This window comes from Rattus norvegicus, chromosome 18, assembly GCF_021556685.1.
Source record: "Rattus norvegicus strain SHRSP/BbbUtx chromosome 18, alternate assembly SHRSP_T2T, whole genome shotgun sequence".
Lineage (NCBI taxonomy): Eukaryota > Metazoa > Chordata > Mammalia > Rodentia > Muridae > Rattus > Rattus norvegicus.
The window spans coordinates 47,908,478-47,925,280 of record NC_141551.1 but is presented as its reverse complement, the minus strand read 5'-3'; positions in this window follow the sequence as shown (position 1 = coordinate 47,925,280).

Genomic DNA, 16,803 nt, shown 5'->3' with positions numbered 1-16,803 from the left:
CGCACTCCCCGATTTTTAAAAAGGAGGAAAATGTTTGCTGCATCGTGTCTCTACTTGTACTACTACTACTACTACTACTACTACTACTACTACTACTACTACTGATAATAAATTGTAAAACTACCATGATGTCTCCCCAGTTTTTTTTTTTATTGGATTTTTTAAATTTACATTTCAAATGATATTCCCTTTCCGGGTTTCCCAGACATAAGCCCTCTATCGAATCCCCTACACTATAAGGGGTTTTCCCTTCCCGTGCACCCCCAACACACACACACACACACACACACACACACACACACACACACACACACACACACACAGAGTACCCTTCACTGGGGGTCCAACCTTGGCAGGAAGGGCTTCTACTTCCATTGCTGCCCAACAAGGCCATCCTCTGCTATATATGCAGCTAGAGCCATGGGTCAGTCCATGTATAGTCTTTGGGTAGTGGTTTAGTCCCTGGGAGCTCTGGTTGGTTGGCATTGTTGTTCTTATGGGGTTGCAAGCCTCTTCAGCTCTTTCAGTCCTTTCTCTAATTCCTCCAGTGGGGGTCCCATTCTCACTTCAGTGATTTGCTGCTAGCATTCACCTCTGTATTTGACATGCTCTGGCTGTGTCTCTCAGGAGACATCTATATCCTGTTCCTGTCAGCATGCATTTCTTAGCTTTATCATTCTTATTTAGTTTTGGTGGCTGTATATGTATGGGCCACATGTGGGGCAGGCTCTCAATGGCTGTTCCTTCAGTCTCTGCTCCAAACTTTGCCTCCATATCCCCTCCTATGAATATTTTTGTTCCCCCCTTTAAGGAGTGAAGCCTCCTCATTATGGTACTCCTTCTTCTTGAGCTTCATGTGGTCTGTGGATTATATCTTGGGTAATCCAAGGTTTTGGGCTAATATCCACTTACCAGTGAGTACATACCATGTGTGTTTTTCTGTGAATGGATTACCTCACTCAGGTTGATATTTTCTAGTTCAATCCATTTGCCTATGAATTTCATGAAGTTATTGTTTTTGATAGCTGAGTAGTACTCCATGTGTAGATGTACCACATTTTCTGTATTCATTCCTCTGTTGAAGGGCATCTGGGTTCTTTCCAGCTTCTGGCTGTTATAAATAAGGCTGCTATGAACATAGTGGAGTGTCTTAGGGTTCTCTAGAGTCACAGAACTTATGAGTAATCTCTATATCGTAAGAGAATTGGTTGATGACATACAGTCTGTAGTCCAACTCCCCAACAACAATCAGCAGCAGCTGTGAATGGAATTCCAAGGATCAAGCAGTGGTTCTGTCCCATGAGGCAGGCAGGCAAAAAAGAGAGAGACCCTCTTCCTTCTTCCAATGTCCTTATGTAAGTCTCCAGCAGAAGATGTGTCCCAGATTAAAGATGTGTACCACCACGCCTGGGTCTGGGACTTGCTTAGTCCCAGGTGACCTTGAACTCAGAGATTTCTTTGCCTTCAGCTCCTGGAATTCACAGCCACTTTGCCTCAAGTTCTTCATACCAAGATCCAGGTCAGAAACTTGTATCTCCCAGCCTCAAGATCAAGCCTTCCAATTCTGGATTCTAGTTCATTCCAGATATGGTCAAGTTGACAAATAGGAATAGCCACTACATGGAGCATGTGTCTTTGTTGTATGTTGGAGCATCTTTTGGGTATATGGCCAGGAGAGGTATAGCTGGATCCTCAGGTAGTGCAGTGTCCAATTTTCTGAGGAACCTTCAGACTGATTTCCAGAGTGGTTGTATCAGTTGGCAATCCCACCAACAATGGAGGAGTGTTCCTCTCACCAACATCTGTTGTGACCTGAGTTTTTGATCTTGACCATTCTGACTATTGTGAGGTGGATTCTCAGGGTTGTATTGATTTGCATTTCCCTGATGACTAAGGATGTTGAGAATTTCTTTAGGTGCTTCTCAGCCATTCGATATTCCTCAGCTAAGAATTCTTTGTTTAGCTCTATACCTGATTTTTTAATAGGGTTATTTGGATCTCTGGAGTCTAACTTCTTGAGTTCTTTGTATATTTTGGATATTAGCCCTATATCAGATGTAGGATTGGTAAAGATCTTTTCCCAATCTGTTGGTTGCTGTTTTGCCTTAAAGCTTTGCAGTTTTATGAGGTCCCATTTGTCGATTCTTGATCTTAGAGCATAAGTGTTTTGTTCAGGAAAGTTTCCCCAGTGCACACGTGATCGAGACTCTTCCCCACTTTTTCTTCTATTAGTTTGAGTGTATCTGGTTTGCTGTAGAGGTCCTTGATCCACTGGACTTAAGCTTTGTACAGGGCAATAAGAATTTGCATTCTTCTACATGCTGACCACCAGTTGAACCAGGATTATTTGTTGAAAATGCTATCTTTTTTCCATTGGATAGTTTTAGCACCTTTGTCAAAGATCAGGTGACCATAGGTGTGTGGGTTCACTTCTGGGTCTTCAATTCTATTCCACTAATCTACTTGCCTGTCTCATTACCAATACCATGCAGTTTTTTTTGTTTTTTTGTTTTCGTTTTTGTTTTTTTATCACTATTGTTCTGTAACACAGCTTGAGGTCAGGGATGGCGATTTCCCCCAGTTCTTTTGTTGTTGAGTATAGTTTTCACTATCCTGGATTTTTTGTTACTCCAAATGAATTTGCAAATTCCTCTTTCTAACTCTATGAAGAATTGAGATGGAATTTTGCTGGGGATTGCATTGAATCTGTAGATTACTTTTGGCAAAATGACCATTTTTACTATATTAATCCTGCCAATCCATGAGCATGGGAGGTCTTTCAATTTCTTTCTTCAGAGACTTGAAGTTCTTGTCACAAAGATCTTTCACATGCTTGGTTAGAGTCATACCGAGGTATTTTATATTATTTAGCACTATTGTGAAGGGTGTCATTTCCCTAATTTCTTTCTCAGCCTGTTTTTCCTTTGAGTAGAGGAAGGCTACTGATTGAGTTAATTTTATACCCAGTCACTTTCCTGAAGTTGTTTTATCAGGCTTAGTAGTTCTCTGGTGGAATTTTGGGGTCACTTAAGTATACTATCATATATGCAAATAATGATATTTTGACTTCTTCCTTTCCAATTCGAATCCAATTTGACCTTTTGTTTTCTGACTGCTCTGGCTAGGACATCCAGGACTATATTGAATAAGTAGGGAGAGTGGGTCTTGTCTAGTCCCTGATTTTAGTGGAATTGCTTCAAAATTCTCTCCGTTTAGTTATTAGCTACTGGTTTGCTGAATATTTCTTTTACTATGTTTAGGTATGGGCTTTGAATTCCCGATCTTTCCAGGACTTTTAACATGAATGGGTGTTGAATTTTGTCAAATGCTTTCTCAGCATCTAATGAAATGATCATGTGGTTTTTTTCTTTGAGTTTGTTTATATAGTAGATTATGTTATGGATTTCCATATATTAAACCATCCCTGAATCCCTGGAATGAAGCCTACTTGGTCATGATGGATGATCATTTTGATGTGTTCTTGGATTCGATTTGCAAGAATTTTATTGAGTATTTTTGTGTCAATAGTCATAAGGGAAATTGGTCGGAAGTTCTCTTTCTTTGTTGGGTCTTTGTGTGGTTTAGGTATAAGCGTAATTGTGACTTCATAGAAGGAATGGCATAGTGCTTCACCTGTTTCTATTTTGTGGAATAGTTAGGACTGTATTGGTATGAGGTCTTCTATGAAGGTCTGATAGAATTCTGTACTAAACCCATCTGGTCCTGGGCTCTTTTGGGTTGGGAGACTTTTAATAACTGCTTCAGTTTCTTTAGGAGTTATGGGGTTGTTTAGATGATCCTGATTTAACTTTAGTATGTGGTATTTGTCTAGAAAATTGTCCATTTCCTCCAGATTTTCCAGTTTTCTAGAATATAGGTTTTTGTAGTAGTATCTGATGATTTTTTAAAAATTTCTTTAGATTCTGTTGTTCTGTCTCCCCTTTCACTTCTGATTTTGTTAATTTGCATACATTCTCTGTGCCCTCTGTTTAGTGTGGCTAAGGGTTTATCTATCTTGTTGATTTTCTCAGTTCCTGGTTTTTTGATTCTTTGTATAGTCCTTTTTGTTTCTACTTGGTTGATTTCATCCCTGAGTTTATTTCCTGCCTTCTCCTCCTCTTGGGTGTATTTGGTTTTTTTTTTATTTTTTATTTTTTGTTGTTGTTCTAGAGCTTCTAGGTGTGCTGTCAAGCTGCTGACTTATGCTCTCTCCTCTTTCTTTCTGCAGGCACTCAGCGCTATGAGTTTTCCTCTTAGCACTGCTTTCATTGTGTCCCATAAGTTTGGATATGTTGTGCCTTCATTTTCATTAAATTCTAAAAAGTCCTTAATTTCTCTCTTTATTTCTTTCTTCACCAAGTTATCATTGAGTAAAGTGTTGTTCAACTTCCATGTATATGTGTGCTTTCTGTCATCTTTGTTGTTATTGAAGACCAGTCTTAGTCCATGGTGATCTGATAGGATGCATGGGCTTATTTTAATTTTCTTTTATTGTCGAGACCTGTTTTATGACTGAATATATGGTCAGTTTTGGAGGGAATATTGTGAGGTGTTGAGAAGAAGGTATATTCTTTTGTTTTAGGCTGAAAAGTTCTATAAATATCTGATAAGTGCATTTGGTTCATAACTTCTGTTAGTTTCTCTATGTCTCTGTTTAATTTTTGTTTCCATGATCTGTGCATTGGTCAGAATGGGGTATTGAAATTTATTCTTTTTGTGTGAGGTACAATATGTGCTTTGAGCTTTAGTAAGGTTTCTTTTATGTAGGTAGGTGCCCTTGTATATGGAGCATAGATATTTAGGAATGAGAGTTCATCTTGGTGGATTTTTTTCTTTGATGAATATTAGTGTCCTTCCTTATCTTTTTTGATAACTTTTGGTTGAAAGTCGATGTTATTCGATATAAGAATGGCTACTCCAGCTTGTTTCTTCGGATCATTTACTTGGAAAACTGTTTTCTAGCCTTTTACTCTGAGGTAGTGTCTGTCTTTGTCTCTGAGGTGTGTTTCCTGGATGCAGCAAAATGCTGGTTCCTCTTTACATATCCAGTTCGTTAGTCTATGTCTTTTTATTGGGGGAATTGAGTCCATTGATGTTAAGAGATATTAAGGAATAGTGATTGTTGCTTCCTGTTATTTTTGTTGTTAGAGTTGGAATTCTGTTTGTGTGCCTCTCTTCTTCAGGTGCCATTGCAAGGACATTACTTTTTGCTTTCTCTAGGGTGTAGTTTCCCTCATTGTGTTGGAATTTTCCATCTATTATCATTTGTAGCACTGGATTTGTAGAAAAATATTATGTAAATTTGGTTTTATCATGGAATGTCTTGTTTTCTCCATCTATGTCAATTGAGAGCTTTGCTGGATATAGTAGTCTGGGCTGGCATTTGTGTTCTCTTAGGGTCTGTATGACATCTGTCCAGGATCTTCTGGCTTTCATAGTTTCTGTTGAGAAGTCTGGTGTAATTCTGATAAGTCTGCCTTTATATGTTACTTGACCTTTTTCCCTTACGGCTTTTCATATTCTTTATTTGTTTTGTGCATTTGGTGTTTAGACTCTTATTTGATGGGAGGAATTTCTTTTCTGGTCCAATCTATTTGGAGTTTTGTAGGCTTCTTGTATGTTTATGGGCATCTCTTTCTTTAGGTTAGGGAAGTTTTCTTCTATAATTTTGTTGAAGATATTTACTGGCTCTTTAAGTTGGGAGTCTTCACTCTCTTCTATACCTATTATCCTTAGGTTTGATCTTCTCATTGTGTCCTTGATTTCCTGTATGTTTTGGGCTAGGAGCTTTTTGTATTTTGCATTATCTTTGATGGTTGTGTCAATGTTTTCTATAGTATCTTCTGCCTCTGAGATTCTCTCTTTTATCTCTTGCATTCTGTTTGTGATGTTTGTATCTATGACTCCTGATCTCTTCCCTAGGTTTTCTATCTCCAGGGTTGTCTCCCTTTGTGGTTTCTTTATTGTTTCTATTTCCATTTTTAAATTTGGATGGTTTTGTCCATTTCCTTCACCTCTTTGGCTGTGTTTTCCTGGAATTCTTTAAAGGATTTTTGTGTTTTCTCTTTAAGAGCTTGTGTTGTGTTGTCCTCTATTTCTTTAAGGGAGTTATATATGTCCTTCTTAAAGTCCTCTATCTTCACCATAAAATGGGGCTTTAAATCCAAATCTTGCTTTTCAGGTATGTTTGGATATCCAGTATTTTCTTTGGTTGGAGAACTGGGCTCTGATGGTGCCAAGTAGTCTTGGTTTCTGTTGCTTAGGTTCCTGTGCTTGCCTCTTGCCATCAGGTTGTCTCTGGTGCTGGCTTGTCCTGCTGACTCTGAAAGTGGCTTGGCCCTCCTGTAGGCCTGTGTGTCAACACTCCTGTAGGACTATGTTTTTCAACCAGATCTGAGAACAGAGAGCCCTGCTCTCAGGTGTGTAGGCACTCCTGGCTTTCAGCTCTTGGGGCAGGCAGAAAACTGAAGGGTCTTGCCCCTGATTGCTTCTAGGTCCCTGTGCCCGGGGGCATAGATGGCACTAGGCAATTTCCCCTTGGGTTAGGAATGTGGGCAGAAAGTATTTGTCAACTCTGGGTTCTCAGGAGTGTCCACACTTCTGAGGGTCCAGCTCTCATCCCCACTAGATTTGGGTGCAAGAGGGAGCTGTGGTACAGGTTCAGTTCAGTTCTGGATGCAGCCAGAAACCAGCCAGTTCCTGCGGCTGACTGCTCCTATCTTCCTATATCCCAAGGCACTATTCAGTTTCCTCTTGGGCGGGGAATGTGGGAAGAAGTGGTCAGAAGTGGACAGAAGTGGCAGTCTGTCCTGAGGTTTCAGGATTGTCCACACTTCTGGGAGTTCAGCTCTTGCCCCGACGGGATTTGGATACAGGGAGCTATGGGATTGGTTCAGTTCAGTTCTGGGCACAGCCAGAAAACGGAAGTGTCCTGTCCCAGAGGACTTCTGCCTTTGTGTGTCCTGGTGCCACCAGGCAGGTCACTTGGAGCAGAAAAGTTGGTCTTACCTCTGCTCTCAGGTGTGTAGGCACTCTCGGTGACTGGCTTTCAGTTCTCTGTGCAGGCAGAAACCCGAAGGGTCCTGCCCTTACTGCTCCTAGGTCCCTGAGCCCTGGGGGCACAGATGGTACTAGGCAATTTCCTCTTGGGTCAGGAATGTAGTCAGAAAGTTTTTGTCAACTCTGGATTCTCAGGAGTGTCCTCACTTCTGATGGGCCAGCTCTCTCCCCACTCTCCTCAATTTTCTTAACTGCAAGGTTTCAGAGGTACTATATAAACTCCCCCAAAGTGTTTACGATTTCTGCTTGAGACTTGAGTACTTGTGTTTGAACAAGATGGCAATATTGAAGGAGGAATATAGAGTTGTCATCTGGCCAGATTGGGTAGGGCAGGACAGCATATGAACTGAGCTTAGCAAAACTAAGGGTCCAAAAGCACACTCAACAGGAACTCAGTTCCCATCAGTTCTTCAAAATTTCCCAAATCCCACTATACTGTTTTACTTGGGATGCCTTAACAAAATCTCACAGACAGGGAAGATTACATGATAGAAATCCATGTTCGAAAACTTGTGTAATCTAGAAGTCCAGGATGAGGTTGCCAGGTGTTGGTTTCCAGGCTCTCCAATTGTAGATGTTTGACCTCTGATATGGCCTTTATTCTGTGTGCATGTGGAGTGCTTTATAGTGTCTCTTTTAATGGCCCCAATCCTGTTGCAATAGGATCTCACAGCAATAATCTTATTTAGCCTTAATTATTCCCACAAATGTTTTATCCCTAAACTACATAGCATTAGGGATTGATATTGAATATATGGATGGAGAGTAGATAAAGTCAAGGTTCAATTCGGGAGGCACACTTCTAGATTCACCTCAAGGTAATCTTGTCTTCAGACCTTATTTTGTCAATTCTGTCATTTCCCTCAACTTGAAAATAGAAGTCATGTTTGCAAACACATATAAAGCTAGATATTTAACATCAGAAAAGAATAAAAATCTAGACACACATCTGTAGACAGGATTTTTTTTGACAAAATTGTGAAGGTAATTAAGTGGAGAGAACGAAATATGTTTATGGAACACTTGTATTACTCCATGAATTAACAGTTTGGACAAGCAAGGACTGTCTGCCCCCTTAAGGACTGTTGTGGGGGGGACCATCATACAGAGCCATGTCTAAGTCACCTGCAGAAGACCTCTCCACAATCCTGGAACTCACCCTGAGCTAAGCCGGATCCCTGCCCACCCCACCTGACCCATCTCCAGCCCTCAGCCCCAGTTCTCAACTCTTCGGTTCCCAGTAGTGACTGGGTGCCTTGGAGCTTGAGAACTGCAGCCCCAATCACAGCCTGTGCTGTTTCTCACCCAGAGCTGAGGCGTCTATTTTAGGCTATGTTTCTACTTCTCCAAGCACGTGTCACATGAACTCCACAGGTTCAAAGCCTAGTGCCTCTGTTTTGCCTCCCTGAGCAGTGTCCTCATACCCCAGTGGTGAGGCGAAACACAGACCCGCACTAATCAAGAAAGCATCTTTTATCAGTTTTACTATCACTATTACATTATCAGCTGAAACCTCTTGCGAGGTTTTTTTTTGTTGTTGTTGTTTTGTTTTTTTGTTTTGTTTCTTTTTTCTGGCAGAATTGGGTGCAGGTGGTTCTTTAGATAGTAATAATCAACTTGTAGTTAAAAGATGATTTCAACCCAAACAGAAATGTCTTGAGAAGATGTATCAAGGAATATGCTGACCATCAGATCCAATAGTACAAGATTACCAATACTCTGTTGCCAGTACCAAAACTGGCTTCCAGACTGTCAGGAGCAAGGAATTTGCTAATCACCACTGATTTTCCACAATGCGTAGTGGAGATTTGGTGGGTGGATTTACCATCAGGGCAGACATACCATTCTGTTAAAAACAAGACAGACAAGCTGCCAAGTTATTTGGCATTGACCTGAAATCCCTGCAAGGCGACAATAACCAAGTTGCTGTTAGACTTGGTGCCTGTTTCAGCAGCTGCCAGAGAAACGTGACTGGGTAAGGGGTGCTTTGAAAAACTGTTCATGCTCTTTTCTGTAAAATGCAAGATAAAGTTCTTATGGCCATGAAAAACACAAGTAGGGGGCCCAGGTGAGTTTTGTTGGGTCAACAGTGGATGCACCCCCTTTCTTCTCTAAGCCACTGGTTCATATTCACCTGTGTGATACTCTTTCATTGTTTTACTACTAAGGAAGTGCATTATCCTCTTTGGGGCTGTCTTCCGTTTAAACCTCTGACTTCCAGTTCTACATTTCCAAAGCCCCTTTCATTACACATCACTTCCTCTACCAGACCACACTCACAGCAATGGGTATCCCCCAGTTTGTAAGGATTTTACTCAGATTTTCATCCATGCTCATGGCCTTTTCTTTTGCTGTTAGGTCTTTGGCTGTTAGGCCAAGGTGATACTGACATTCTGAAAATAATTTGCAAATAGTCCTTCATTTTTTATTTCCACTCTACTCTCAGTTAGCTTTCTTTACCTCATCCTTGTGGATCAAGATGTACGCTCTCAGCTACAGAGTTTCCTACCTGCTGTCCATGCCTCCCTGCCTTGGTGGTTACAGACTCCAACAGTCTGGAACTGTAAGCCCCAAATGAATTCATTCTTTATAAGTTTCCTTAGTAATGGCGTTTTGTCAGAACAGTAGAAATAAGACAACTAGTCAGCCCACACGGAATCTTAGAGCAGGGGTTGTGGAGATTGCAAGCTCTGGATTCAAGGAGAGACCCTGTCTCAAAATCCATGGTAGATTGTGATGGGAGACAACCACTGACATTCGCTCTGGGTGTCCATACGCACAGGTGTGCATACACGCCTGCACACACGTGTTCCTCTCCCACAGCTGTTATAGAGAAATACCATTCTTTGATCCCTGTGCTAGAATACTAAAATCAGGCCTCAAATATCATGCTTTGCAGATCGTGTCTTCTAGTATTTTAGATGTAGAGCAGTACAGTATCATGCCGTGTGAATATAAAGCTGGCTTAGGTTTGTCATTCAGATCATACTTTATCAGAAATTACCATAGTAGAAGTATACCATTTATTTGTTCCCAAGAGAGGAAATCAAGGGTAGAGGTCTGTGTAAAGTCTTAGTATAGTATAGTGTTCCCTTGTGCACTTATATTTTTCCAAGAGAGTTAGCTTCTGAAATAGAATTTAAAACATTTCTGCAGTTTTGTTCCAATGGAAATTGAATATGCTCTTTCATTTCTGTTATTGAATTAATTCACATTAAAACCAAGATCAGGGTAGGCATGCACACTAGCACTGCTACTATTGAACACTGCCTTGGGAGTTCTAGGAAAATACCAAAATAGAATAATAAAATTCTCTAAAGGCTGAAAAAAAATAAGCATTGTCTTACTGGTAAGATGGTTGCCTGGAAAATACTTATAATAATGCCGAGAAGATAAATATATCAAGATTCATTGCTTCTGCTCATATTGGTAATAACTAGATGAAATGACATTATTGATATTTGTTAAAATGGACAAATCGATAGTTTATTTTCTAGAAGTGTTCGTGCTGTTCATTTTATATGTTTGAGTGTTCGTTTTGTCTACATAGAGTCCAGAAGGTCGTTTTGTCTCTGGAGTCCGGAAGAGGGCATTAATCTCCTGTAAATGGAGTTACAGACAGTTGTGAACACAGCAGGTGGGGTTTGCAAACTGAACTCATGTCCTCAGCAGGAGCAGCCAGTGCTCTTAATCACTGAGCCATCTCTCCAGCTTCTGTTTTGTTCTGTTTTGTTTTAGGTGGGACTAGAACTGGTTGATAGATGTTCTTGTCATTGTTGGCTTAGGATATGTTCTCTATACTTCTGTATCCTGTTGCAGCTATTAGAAGTTACAGAATCTATAGAACTCTAAGTTGCACTTTATTTAAGGATGAAAATATAAGGTATCAAGAATAGTGTCATTTTTCTTACACATCCAAATCGCAGCCTTTGGTAGTTGGGCTATTTAATAATTCCCCAAGAAACAGATTGTAACAGTCTTCTCCTTTTGACTGTGTCTTTCCACCCCATATCCTCTGGGTGGCAGTATTGTTTTCTAAATTGCACACTGACCCTGAAGTTGGAAAGCTGAAGAAAACTGGGTAAATGATTGGTGAGTAAACTCCTATCCCATTCATAAAGCGTAAAGTTTGATTTTTACTTTACACGAGTTACAAGACTACAGCAAACCATCTAGATCTACTGAACATTCAAGTAATAAGAAGGAAAGCACGAATGGGAGGATATAGGGAATATTGAGGCTATGAATTTGACATCTTCCAGAAGTTATTTTTTTTCCTTTGCTTACGTTTCATTTGAATTTTAAAGCAATAATTTGATTACGTTCCTGACTTTATACTTGCTGGTCATCTGAAAATGTCCTATTGTTGGAACTATACATCACAGTATTCTGAAAAAGCTAATTAGTAGTTTACGAAACTTAGCTTTAGTTTATAAAGTGAGGATAGCAACTCTTAGCAACCTGTAGTTGTAGCTAAGGGAGTTATCCCCAGAGTCAGATGACAAAACGCCAACTTCAGTTTCACCTCTTAACCTCTCCAGAAACCACTCATGTACGCCAACATTTCTACTTACAAAAAAGGTGGGAATAATAATAATATTCCAGGTTGTGATGAGCGAGTGGAAACACAACACACACTTGAAGAAAGTTTGCTTCTCAATAGTTTGAGTGGCTGTCATTTTCATCATTACATTTGATCTTGACATCACATATGAAGGACTCTTGTCTCACAAATGACAAATATGCCAAAGGTCACAGTGGTAACACAGGTAGTTCAAGTCTTCTAATTCTAGTTCAAGTCTTTGGTGAAAGTTTTGTAACAGACACATGAGCCAAATAGAAAGCATTTTAATAATTTGTGAACGCCATGCTGTTCTTTCTCATCCATCCAATTACTGACTGATCAATCCTTAGCGACATAGTGCATTTAATAACTGTAAATCCCTTCATATATGTGATCTGTAGTTTTCATCATTTACACATTAGCTTACTATAATAAGCTCAAGATTATTGTAACAAAAGCCTATAGTAATTCAAAGTAATGCTTAGAAAACACTTAAAGCCCAGTTTCCACTCAATTTAAATAAAGTAGTGGGCCTTTGATTTAATTTATTAAATACTTTAAGTTTTTATTTGTGAAAAGCCTCGATATTTTCAGTAGATTAAAAACTGAAAAAGATATCCTTTAATAATTGTGGTATGAAGACAGTTTTCATTATGTGTTAGAGTAGAATAATTTTTTTTTAACAGTGGAGCATAGCGAAGCTGTCTCTTCTGGTTTGAAATACAGCAGTTGTGGTTGTCTAAAGAAGACCTTATAGAATTCACTCCTATTTACTTTATCTCTTTTGGAGGGAAGGACGGAGGAGGCTCACTGGACTCGGGAGGCTCACGAGAGCCTCACAAGCCCCTTCCCTTTCCTGACACTGTGGGATTGTCTTCAGTGGTGCCTCTGCCTGTGATCCCATCGTGGAGAGTGGGCCTTTTCTACTGAGGTAGCTGCCTTCAAACTTCTCATGCTTCAGTAAGCAGCCAATGAACCAAGCTGGGCTTGGATGGAATGCTTTCTTTGGTCTGTCTGTGCAGGCTCTATCTGGAGTGAATAGACATTTCTTTACATTGACCTAGGAAAAGTCATGCCAACAACATGTAGGGGAGCAAGGGAAATTTGAATAGAAGGCTTCAGGAGTAGGTTGTATTTGGGTTCAGATTTGAAAGAGAGCTTAGTATGACTGTTAAAAAACTAAATAAATTCAGATGAAATTAGCTAAGTAATGCAAGCAATAATAATCGAACAGAATGTATAAAGAATTTTTAAATACACTCTTAAATGTTGCCCCAAACATTGTTAGATGTAGAAATTAAAAAATATATTAAAAATATCACATTCCTACTAAAAATCAAGGTACCCTTTATTGGAATTTTGAGTTCCAATAAATCAAAACAAGGTTTTTTTTGAGGAAAAAACCAACAACTTTTACTATTCTGGTAGAAGCATGTTTCAAAATACCTGTGAAATCAGGTGTGCAAAACAATTGCCAGTTGTTAGCAGAATTTTTGTGGCATTTTATACAATCGTCAAGATGGGAATTTGGGAGAGATTAAATTGATTGATGTTAAAGCCTGTTCAGAGAAAACATTTTAAGTTTGTTATTTAAAACAGGATTTTATATATGCATACTGCATATATGTTGGATCCCCTGTCCCTCAAAACCGGGATAGACACTGAAGTCAGGATATAAGTAATGAAGTCACCAAGTAAGTAATAATAAATGTGGTGAGAACATTCAGTTTGGGGGAAGGAGCCCTTGAACAATTTTGGTACTGTTACCTGTTAGTCCAGACAGTATGGAATTAAGAATGGAAGTTAAAAAAAAACCCCAAAATCTTCAAAATACAGCTAACAGATGAGCCCACTCCACTATTTCTTGTATATGTCCCGAAAATCAGTATTGGCATAAAATAGAGACGTGGGCACATCTCTCTTCACTATGGAACCAATCATAACAGACAACGATGGAGTCTGCCTGCACACCTGCCTGTGAGCGAATGGCTAAAGAACACGAGGTTTACACACAACTATGTTTTATTTAGCCAGAAACGTAAGTCAAGCTGTAATACTTTTAGGAATATAGATGGATGCAGAGATAATTTTATATTTTATGCAATAAGAGAGACTTAGAAAGACAACTATTACATTATTTTATGTACAGAAAGAAAGGGAAAGAGAAAAATGAGACTTTAAGGAAGGAGAAATGGCACCAAGCCATAGTGGGTCCAAATCTGGGGAAGTGTAGGGTGCCGAATCCGGTCATTTTATATGGGCATGAAACTGCCACTATGTTCTACAATTAATACAGGTGCACTAAATAATTTTATTATTAAGAAAGGTAAAATAACCTAAAAAGAAATTCTGAATCAAATGGGTAGAATTATGGTGGCTGACTGTTAGTGAGCTTGTCACTTACCTCTCTTTGAGGAATTAAAATGCTATTTCTCTACGAAGGAGTAAATGTGAAGAGAACTGAATGTTGTTCATTTTGTGAAGTCAAGTACTACTTCAGCCTTATCTCTCGGAACTCATCACCGCATCAGTTTCTTCCCATGTTAACGCTATGTTAATGCCCCCTAATCAAGGTCGCCATTGACCTACATACTAAACTTTAATACAGTGGTCTAGGTATAGATGATCACTCCATTTATTTGTCAGATTAGGTTATCTGAAAGCACGGAAAGTATTAAGAATGAAGACATTTCCCAAGCAAATGGTCTGCAGAAACAAGCTGGAGTAGCCATTCTAATATAGAATAAAATCAACTTGCAACCAAAAGTTATCAAAAAGCATAAGGAAGGACACTTCATACTCAACAAAGGAAAAAATCTACCAAGATGAACTCCCAATTCTGAAGATCTATGCTCCAAATTCAAGGGCGCCCACATTTATTTTTTACTGGATATTTTTAATTTACATTTCACATGTTTTCCCCAGTTTCCCATCCATAAATCCCCTATCCCATTCTCCCTCCCCTTCTTCTATGTGTGTGTTCTTCCATCCATCCACCCACCCCTTCATGCCTCCCTGCCTGATATTCTCCTACACTAGGGGTCAAGCCTTGGAAGGTCCAAGGGCTTCTCCTCCCATTGCAGGCACCCAGTTCATAAAAGAAACCTTACTAAAGCTCAAAGCACACATTGCACCTCACACAATAATACTGGGAGACTTCAACACCCCACTCTCAACAATGGACAGATCATGGAAACAGAAACTAAACAGAGACACAGAGAAACTAACGGAAGTTATGAATCAAATGGATTTAACAGATATCTGTAGAACATTTCATCCTAAAACAAAAGGATATACCTTCTTCTCAGCACCTCATGGTACCTTCCAGAAAAGTGACCCTATAATCGGTCACAAAACAGACCTAACAGATAGAAGGAGATAGAAATAAGCCCATGCATCCTATCAGTTCAGCATGGACTAAGGCTTGTCTTAAATAACAACAAAAACAACAGAAAGCCCACATACACATTGAAGCTGAACTCAATGATAACATGGTGAAGGAAGAAATGAAGAAAGAAATTAAAGACCTTTTAGAATTTAATGAAAATGAAGGCACAACATACCCAAACTTATGGGACACAATGGCAACAGTGCTAAAAGGAAAACTCATAGTTTTGAGTGCTTTCAAAAATAAACTGGAGAGATCATACCCTAGCAGCTTGACAGCGAGCCTAAAAGTTCTAGAACAAAAAGAAGCAAATGCACCCCAGATGAGTAGACGGGAGGAAATAATCAAACTCAGGGCTGAAATCAACCGAGTAGAAACAAAGAGAACTATACAAAGAATCAACACAACCTGGAGCTGGTTCTTTGAAAAAATCAACAGGATAGATAGACCCTTAGTCAGACTAACCAGAGGGCACAGAGAGAGTATCCAAATTAACAAAATCAGAAATGAAAGGGAAACATAACAACAGAAACTAAGGACATTCAGAAAAATCATCAGATCCACCTACAAAAGCCTATATTCAACAAAACTGGACAATCTAAAGTCCAAGTGTGGAGCAGAGACTGAAGGAAAGACCATCCAGAGAGTGCCCCACCTGAGGATCCATCCCATATACAGTCACCAAACCCAATTACTATTGCTGATGCCAAGATTAACTTGCTGACAGGATCCTGATATAGCTGTCTCCTGAGAGGCTCTGCTAGAGCATGACAAATACAGAGATTTAAGCTTGTAGCCAACCATTGGACTGAGAACAGGGTTCCCAATGGAGGAGTTAGAGAAAGGACTGAAGGAGCTGAAGGAGTTTAAACCCCATAAGAAAAAACAATAATGTCAACCGCCCAGACCTCCCCAGAGCTCCCAGGGACTAAATCGACAAGCAAAGAGTACATATAGAGCTACCCCTGGCTCCAGCCACATATGCAGCAGAGGATGGCCTTGTAGGGCATCAATGGTAGGAGAGGCCCTTGGTCATGTCAAGGCTCAATGCCTTAGTGTAGGTTAATGCCAGGGTGTGGAGGCAGGAGGGAGTGGGTGGGTGGTTGGGAGAGCACCATCATAGAAGCAAGGGAAGGGGGATGGGATAGAGGGTTTCAGAAAGGGAAATCTGGAAAGGGGATAACATTTGAAATGTAAATAAAGAAAATATGCAATTAAAAAAAAGGAAAAAAGAAAGTATGGGATGAACTAGACTTCCCTTCTTAGAATCATTGCTGAATAATGTATTTTTTCATAGCAAGCTTTTCACATCTATTCCTGACCATGTGATTGTTATCGATTCCACAAAGAATTACATGACCCAACTCACAATCGAGCTGAAGTTGAAAGCTTACACATCGATGACCATGTCTGGTTCAAGAAACTACATTGTCTAACAGAGAACCCAGGGCTGGATTGTGCTAGCTAGCTCCAGCTGGGGAACAAGGCAGTGGAAAGGCTTCTTGGAAAACATAAAATCAGTAACAAGCACTATATGTCAACCTGCTTTTATCATTACTATGGATTTTAAGCTTCTGGCAAAGTCATTGATAACATTTTCATTCTTTAAAAAAATGTGTAGATTGATAACTGCAATGGCTTGCAAAGCTAAACAAGATTTATGTAGTCTGTGTTCTAAACCGTTACTTCAGTTTTCCTGCTAAATCTTACTAATAGCCCTTAAAGATCTCAGGCTCTTGTCTTTGATAAACATACTTTCTATAAAAGTATATTTGGAGAACTGCTCACAATC